Below are 9,011 nucleotides of genomic sequence, written 5' to 3' on the forward strand. Positions count from 1 at the left end.
ACTGACCCAGATGGGTCAACATTGATTCATGTTCTAGTAAAACTATTGGACTTTAAAGAAAAAGACTCGTCCCTTGAGCATCTAGTCAAAAGGACAAGTAAACTTATAAGGGAAAGAATGTCAGAGTTTTTGTCTTCTATACTAGGAAGCAAGTAAAGCAATATATTTAGGATACTCAGGGAAAAAAAGACATAATCCAAACTAATCTTTATGTTATAAAATCCAAAGACAAAAGATTATGAGCTAACACAAATTCAGAAAATATTATTCCCATGGGCATTCTCTAAAAATTATATTACAAAATAAGCCTCAAACAATCAAAATGGTTGTAATGACATCTGTATAAAGAATGGTAGTGAGTATTACATATATTTCACTGTTGAACTAGGATTAAGTCGTGCTTACCAGGAAGATCATGTAGTATCTAATGATTGTATTCTTTGACAACCAACAAAATAAGGCGAAAGTTTAAAAAGAGTATATGAACAAATAGAAAAAAGCTCACTAATAGTTTTACAAGTATTAACAGGGAATAAATGGATATGACTTCAAAATAGATGCTGAGGGAAGGGAGAGAAGAGGAAAACAGGGAGCTACTGTATCATTTCACTATTGCTCATAATAGGGAACCAACAAAGAGAACCCCCTTGCCTCTGAAAAAGATGGAACTAATGATGTTATACAATGTAACATTAATCTTTAAAACAAAAATGCAGACCTTTTTAAATGCCCTAAGGCATACAATGCCATTTCAAAGGCTCTATTCCAACGATATGCTACCAATATTGTTTTTTAAAAAATCTGCACACGACCAAATTCTGTAGCATTATTTGTTATAGCAAAGACTACAAACAACATAAATTATCATCAATGTGGAACTAGTTGAATGACAGGGATATAACAGGGTCCATTCACACAATGAAATGCTAAGCAACTATAAAAGGGAATAAATATTAGTTTATATATGTCTATGGAAAAATCAAAGGACATATTACAAAGTAAATTTCAAATTTTAACATTTTCAGGAGTTTGTACTGTTTGGTCACAAAATTAGATGCTTGATATCAAGCATGTACTGGTTTTCTTAGATAAGACCTGATAAATTTTGGTAGGTAGCAAAAACGCTTGATTCAAGTAACAGCCTACTGATTAGCAAGTGAGATGCTTAGAAAGATATCTGAACGTTTCTAGGCCGTGAAATTATCAGGTTGGTCCTTGGGAGGAGAATCGACATGAAGTAAGTATATTTTCTCTCTGACGCTCTAGCATCTCCTTTCTTAGTACTCTTTCTGCCTTCCATACAACCTAGTCAGACAGTGAACACATGAAGGTCCCCAGTTACTACAATGATTCACAAATTCTCTGATTGGGCATTACATCTGTCCACTTGAACTTATTGAGTATCAGGTGTAGGAAAGGCAGCTTGGTGTCTGCTAATATCCATTATTCACTTCTTATATAGTGATAGAATTTATATCTGGCATATGACAGCCCAGATAAAGATTATATATATTTATCCTCTTTTGAAGCTAAATGTGGTCATGTGGTTAAGTTCTGTTCATTGGAATGTGAATGGCTTTGCTAGTTGTCATTTCATTTCTAGGTCATGCACTTCAAGGGAAAAAGCCTGAGCAAACCCTATAAGGACTTTTTCCCCATGGGCCAGAATGTGGGTGTGTTTGCAGGACCTAGGGCATTCATTCTGAACAGGGAACTGCAAGTTCTATGTGGAAGATAACAGAGCAAAAAGATGGAAGGACTGTGGGCCTCTGTGGTGCCTCGTATCAGTTCTGGTCTACCAACCTAGACTTTTCATCTTCTTCAAACCATCTGTAGTTTGAGCTTTTTCTTAGGGAACTCAAACTTACACCCTAACTAATACTTCAGCAATGACTTAGATTCTGAGAGGAATTAAGTTAGGTTGTTTGTCTACAATTAGCATTCTTCACAATGGCTTAGATTTTTCAAAGATTAATAGTTTAAATACTAAAATGATTTGAAGACCAAAATTTAAAGTAATAGTGAGGGTCAGTTAGAAGCCCAAACTTTACCTGTGTGCTGCCTACTTATGTAATTAATCTTCACTTACCTTACATTTCTACAATAAAATAAAAGTTAATAAAAAAGAAAATTTACACGGATAGAAATTGCTTATGTTTGTAATACTAAATGTATTCATCCTGATGGTGTCCTTAACCTTCTATAATTTGCTTTCAAAATTCTAAGATATTTGAGAATTTGAGAATAGAAATGAAATGACAACTAGCAAAGCCATTGTTCTAAGGAACAATATATAAGAAAAGTATTGGTTGAAGCAATTTACTGACACCAGTTTTAATATCAATTGTATAGTGATATTACCAATTGGCAGAAGAACAAAATGAAATCCAGGGTAAACCTTGCCTTTAAAATAATTGTCTAAAGTGTTGAAGTTCTAAGACTATGTGGATAACCCGAGGGCTTGGTCATACTTGGAAATTGAAAATGGCAGTTGTACTATGAGAGAAAAAGAAGTTTGTGTAATTTTCAGGCTGTGAAAAAGCAATTATTTTCTTTGGTCAAAAAAATTACACTAGGTAGTTTTTCATTCCTGTTTTCAAGTTAATAGCTTCCAGGTTGTTTCAGCAAGCCACCTAAATTTCAAGATAGCAGGCCTCAGAATGTTTTAATGTTTTAATACTTAGTAAAGAGCCAAATGCTTGAAACTCTAGAACTTTGAGGAATGTCTACTGAAGCATTTTAATACTAAGGACAAGTTATGAACAATCTTATTCTGAGACAGCATTTCTCTGAGTAGTTCAAAGGTCACCAAAGTTAGACTCTCCAGATCCAGGTCCCAAGAAGCTAAATATTTAAGGAGTTCCACAGAAGATCATGTTGCACACAGAAGCCAGATTCCACTGGCTCGTTGTATATAAATGCACAAAAGCAAGTTTATAGTTATCACACTCTAGTAATAACAATACTGATAATTACCATTTATCAAATATCTTTTATATTCTAGCTTTGCTCACATTATTTTCTTTAATTTTCATAGCATTTCTGAAAGGTAGGAGTCAATTCACTATTTTACAAATTTGGAAATTGAGAAGTACAGAATTTGAGTAAAGGGCGGAGTCAGGCTTTAGACCCATGTTGAGTCTCGTTATAATATATTTAATGGACATTTAAAGTTGTGCATGTTTAATTTTAATGGTAATACAGCTGGATAATGATCATATATGTGTGTGTGTATATATACACACACACACATATATATATATGCTATTCAAGTATTGAGTGCTCAAGGTCTCTAAAGTCTAGATATGTTGGTCCTTTGAAAGATAAAAAGAAGCTGGGCTCGGTGGCTCAGCCTGTAATCCCGCGCCTTTGGGAGGCTGAGGTGAGTGGATTGCCTGAGCCCGTGGGTTCGAGACCTGCCTGGGCAGCGAGACCTCATCTCTACAATAAATCAAAAAAAATATCAGCCGGGCGTGGTAGCGCATGCCTGTAATTCCGGCTACCTGGAAGGCTGAGGCAGAAGGATTGCCGGAACCCAGCAGGCGAGGCTGCGGTGGCCGGGAGCGGCCACTGCACTCCAGTCTGGGCGACAGAGTGAGACTCCAACTCAAAAAAAAAAAAAAGATAAAAAGAAGCATAAAACATGATACCTTTATTCAATGAGCTTACAATATAGATGGAGAATGAAAACACGTAGAGTATAGACATCAAACAACAATGCAAGACAGACCAGAGGAGGGATCCTTCACAGTGCTGGATTTGAGGAGGTGGCCAAGAGGAACTATGTAAAGAGTAAGGAGAAGGGCAGTCCAGACAGTTCACATTTAAGAGCGTCAGTTAAATTTTGCAATCCTGGTCTAAGTCACTTATATTTAAATCATGAACTCATTTGCCATCCTATCCTTAAGCGGTCTCCAATTAGAAACATAATGTCATATACCATAGTGTATATAAATCTATCCATAAGAAATTACACTGCCCTCTCTGCTTGACATTTTGGCAGATCTCGAAGGTAGATGAGAGATCACCTATTCTGACTCCATTTTTAACAGATGAAGAAACTGAAGTTTGAAAGGTAAAGTAACTGTCCAAGGTCATTCAATTTGCCCATCACAGTCCAATGAAACAATGGTAGTTGCTTATCAGCACTGGAATCAGTTTTCAACTTCTGCTTATTGCCCTTAACAAGAAAAACCATAAGGGACACACTTTTTAAAATAAAGCACATTCCTAACATCTTCTAGGAGCACTCAGTGGAAATGTGTGATATTTTCATATCACTTCAGATTATATATTGCTTTGTTGCTTCCAGTTTGGAGTAGCATGGGATTTATAGTCATGAGCAAGGAGAGAGTGGAGATGTCACATCACCATACACATAGCACAATTCCATAGCGTCTTTATTCCGAAGAATTCAATATGCCTTGCAAACATGATTTAATTAAACTTAACTACCGGGGAATCTAAGGTAGAAGGAGACAAGGAGGATTACAAAAAAAAGAAGACTATGATGCTTGGAAAATGAAATAGATGTGAAGATCACTTGGATATCATTGTTATTCATTGATTTCAAGTGAATAACATTAGTTAATACATTGCACCAAAAAGATGACAATTTTCTCAATGGCGGCATAATGTTTTTAAATCAAAGATACATCTCTCCTTAGCTTAAATTATTGTTTTCATTCTGTTAATTCATAAAACATCCACTGAACAAGTATATATTTAAGGCATTTTGTTAAACACTGTGTCTTAAATGAATAAATAATGAAAAGGGACTGGGTTCAGTGACTCACGCCTATAACCCCAGTACTTTGGAAGACCGAGGCAGGAGAATCACTTGAGCCCAGGAATTTGAGAACATAGGCAACAGAATGGGACCTCGTCTCTAAAAACACAAAGCACATGCGCACACACCCCCCACACAAAATTTGACTGGTTGTGATAGCTTGAACCCAGGAAGTCCAGGCTGCAGTGATCTGTGATCATGCTATTACCCTCAGCCTGGATGACAGAGTAAGACCCAATTCAAAAATCTAAAATAAAATAAAAAAATAAATAAAGATAAATAACATGAATAAGTCATAATTTTAGTAACAAGGAAACTATAATCAAATAGATAAATCGAGTTGTATAAGAATCAGTTATTCAAGGTATAACAAGATAAATGTTATATTGACTGTATGAAAAGCAATTAAGATGTTTTTAGTAGATGGAACAATTTTACTGAAGAGTACTAATTTCTAGCCTGATATCAATTAAACGCATAAGGTTGAAGTTTAGGCATTTGGATATTATCATGTTTTTCTTGCTGTTTTTGCAAGTGAATTGGTTAAAGATTTAGATGACATGACAATCAGAATTGTGACTAGTATGAGATGAGGAGGAATGGAAGAGAAGTTGGATGATAAATTTGGAATCTAAAATGATATTAATAATATAGAAGGATGAGCTATATTTAACAAAGACATGTAATGGAAATAAATCTAAAGTTCTGCACCTGAATCCAAAAAAAATCAACACTGAGTTTGTAAACCTGTATCCACAAAGCTCATTTAGAAGAAAAAAAACCCTAAACAATAATAACAGTAACAAATAGCATTTATTGAATTCATAATATATTATGCATTTACATATTTTTATATGTCATTTTACTTAATCTTCACAATGCAGTGGGTGCAATTATTATCTCATTTTGTAGAAGGAAATATTAAGCTTTCGATATTAATAAATTAAGCAATTTTCTGTAGGTCAACGGTCTGTATTTAAAGCATGATCTTATTTAAATCAGAACAAAAACTCCCACCCCTTGATTGTCACTTATGATAAGTAGGAGTATTCTCTGGGGACTGAATTCAAATATTAATAATAATAATTAATAATAATAAGTGGATTTGGGGCTCCATGTCGGACTTTTCTAGATTAAAATGCTAACATAAATAACTTTACATGATTTTTTTAATTTAAAAAGTTATAAATACTTTTTAAAAAATCATTTATTTAATGTGCTCCATGAGTTATGTTTTTCTAGATGTATTTGATGGACAGAAAATTTCTTGACATTAAAATTTTTAATGAAAACAATTCTTGATAGAGTATGTTATGATTTTAACTGACTACTATTATTATTTCTGCTAAGTGACCTTGATATTTTAAATAGCTTGCTTTTGCATTTCCAGGGCTTTTGCCTTGTCATCCGTTTGTTCTCCCCATGGGAAGATAAAGGAAACTTCTCATTTAAGTCAGCTAACATCAAAATATGTTTTTATCAATCCCACTAACAAATAGGATCTCTGTTTGATATTGTGATCATAGAACCAAATATATTTTAAAGTAGAATTTAAAATCATCTCCTTATGTTAAAAATAACACAAATAGCACCTATTATTTTTTATCTTCATAAAGACCAAGAATTTAAAATGTTGTGATCCAAGTTTCCTGTGGTTATCTGTTTTTCCAGAGAAAGTCTTACATTACCTTCCTACTGACGAGCACATTGATGCTTCATTGTTATAAACAAATAATTGTGTAAACATAAGCTTGAAAAACAAGTTCAAATAAATTGGTATATTTTAGTGTCAGCATAATGTACACTTAAAAAATATTTAGTATCATAAGATACAGTCTACTAACTTTCAACACCCAATCGAAATAAAGACCAGTTTTTCTCTCTCTCTCTCTCTCTAAGACTAGCTTGTAAAAATAAAAATGACACCAAATGACCCAGAGATAAAGCCACAGAAAACTAAATACCAATAAGGCCCAAGCTGAGACCTCCAACTTTGCTGTCAATAGTGAGAACCTGGGAGCTGTCCACAGCCCACGCTCTTAGGAAAGAAAGAGATGTTTATAGGTGATAAAATAGATTACCCTCAGAAGGGGTAGGAAGGAAAAGGCAGAGGAATGAAAAAAAATCACCTATCGGGTACAATGTGCACAAGTTGAGTTGGTGGGTACTCTTAAAGCCCAGACTTACATGCATACATGTAACCAAAAACTATTTGTACCCTCTCAAGCTATTTAAATAAATACTTCTTTTAAAAATAATAAAATAAAATAAATTGCCATTTGTCCTTCATTCTTCTCTCCCCATTCCAGGCAGTGAAAGTTTGTGCCAAGGCTGAAAGCGTAAGCTGTTTAGACAGAATCTCCTTCCTGGTTTTGGTTCACTAACAGGGGTTATATCAAAAGTAGAACAGTTCTGAAAGAAAAGATGGATTCCTAATGTGAAAGGAGAACAGAGGTCAAGGGACCCTTAAGTAGTGATGACGTATCTCTCTCTATAAATGTTCACAGGAATGCGGAAAGGCTCAGAGATGCCAGAAGATTGGTGTCTGTGAGGCAGGACTCATTCATTCATTCATTCATTAACAATATTGACTGAAAATTTTCATTTGCCAAGCACTGACATAGACACTTGGAATTTGAATGTATGTCATTTATGTATGTATATCAATTTACATATAAGAAATTAGTACTCTTCAAGAATATAGACATCTTGGCAGTCAAGGCAGTTAATAAAAAATGACAGTCATAAACAATAGCAGGTTCAAATGCAACATTGCAATTTTAAAAAACAAGGTGGCAGGGATTGACAAGAACAGTCAACAATTTCAAACAGAATCATCACAGTAGGCCTCATTGAGCCTTCATCTCTTTGAAAAAAAAGTGAGATTTTAGTAAAGACTTGAAAAAGACCAGGTGCTTAGTTATGACGCTATCTAGAGAAAGAGTGATCAGGCAGAGAAAACAGCTGGTGAAAGCTCTCAAGAAAGGAATGTTTTTAACATTTCTGAGAATGAAAAGGATGCCAGTGTGAACAAGGAGAGTGATTGTAGGCTTGTGGGAGAGAGTGGTGAGATAATGTTGGTTTTGTTGCCATTGTAATGACTTTGGCTTTTATTGAGTGAAAGAAAAGTTACTAAGGGTTTTGACCTAAGTGATGGTGACATGATCTAACTTTGTTTTAAAAAACCGTGTTGGTGATTATTTTGAGAATAGACCCAGAGGACAATAGGTGAACAAGAGTAAAAACCAGGGAACTAGTTAGGTAACTAAACCAGCAAAAGTATGATTGTAGCCTAACCATGTCTGTAACAGGGAAAGTGGAGAAAAATGGTTGAGTTGTGAATCCATATTGAAGGTAGAACCCACAAGATTGCCTCAGATATGAGATGAGAAACAAAGGCCACAATCAAGAATAATACATCAAATACCTAGGCTGCAGAGTTCTTGGTATCAGAAAGAAATCATCTGCGTTTTAAATGCCAGTAGCAGTGACTGAAAGGAACACACCAGTTTGGAAAATGAGGTTGTCACTGGAAACCATAATGGCCCAAAGATGAAATGTCTCTCCTCAATATAAGTCTCTCAAATTTTTACGGAACCCATGGCAGGGAGAAACCTCAATAATTTAAACAGGCTTTCCCTATAATCTGTCAAATGTAAGTTGTTCAAGTAATATATACTTACACATGTCATAAAGGCACAGCTTGTAGAATATTCATAAATTGAACACACCTGTGAAACATAAACAGTCTTCAAAAGCATCGCTTCATCCTCTCTTCCAGTTACTACTTGGTTGACTATAACCCCTAGAGACTTCTAAGACCATAGGTTATGTGTCTGTTTTCATATAACAGGTACAACTTGTGAGTATAACTCCTTTCACTCAACATGCTGTTTGGGAATCCATCCATACTGCTGCTGGTAATGATTTTTTATTCTTTTAGCTGTATTCAGGGCCAGCAAACTTTTTTCTATAGAAATCCAGATAGAAAATGTTCAGAGCCAGAAAACTTTTTCTAAAAAAATCTAGACAGGAAATATTTTAGAGTTTGCAGGTTGTGTATGTCTCTGGTACATATTCCTTTTTGTTGTTGATATTATTCTTGTTTCTCAGTTTCTGTTATTGTTTCTAAAATGCTTTAAAGATATAAAATTCATTCTTAGCTCAGGTGCAAATAGTAAAACAGGCCTTGATCTATATTTGGCCCTCAGGTCATAGTGTG

This window comes from Carlito syrichta, unplaced genomic scaffold, assembly GCF_000164805.1.
Source record: "Carlito syrichta isolate Samal-C Ts95f unplaced genomic scaffold, Tarsius_syrichta-2.0.1 Scaffold314338, whole genome shotgun sequence".
Classification (NCBI taxonomy): Eukaryota; Metazoa; Chordata; class Mammalia; order Primates; family Tarsiidae; genus Carlito; species Carlito syrichta.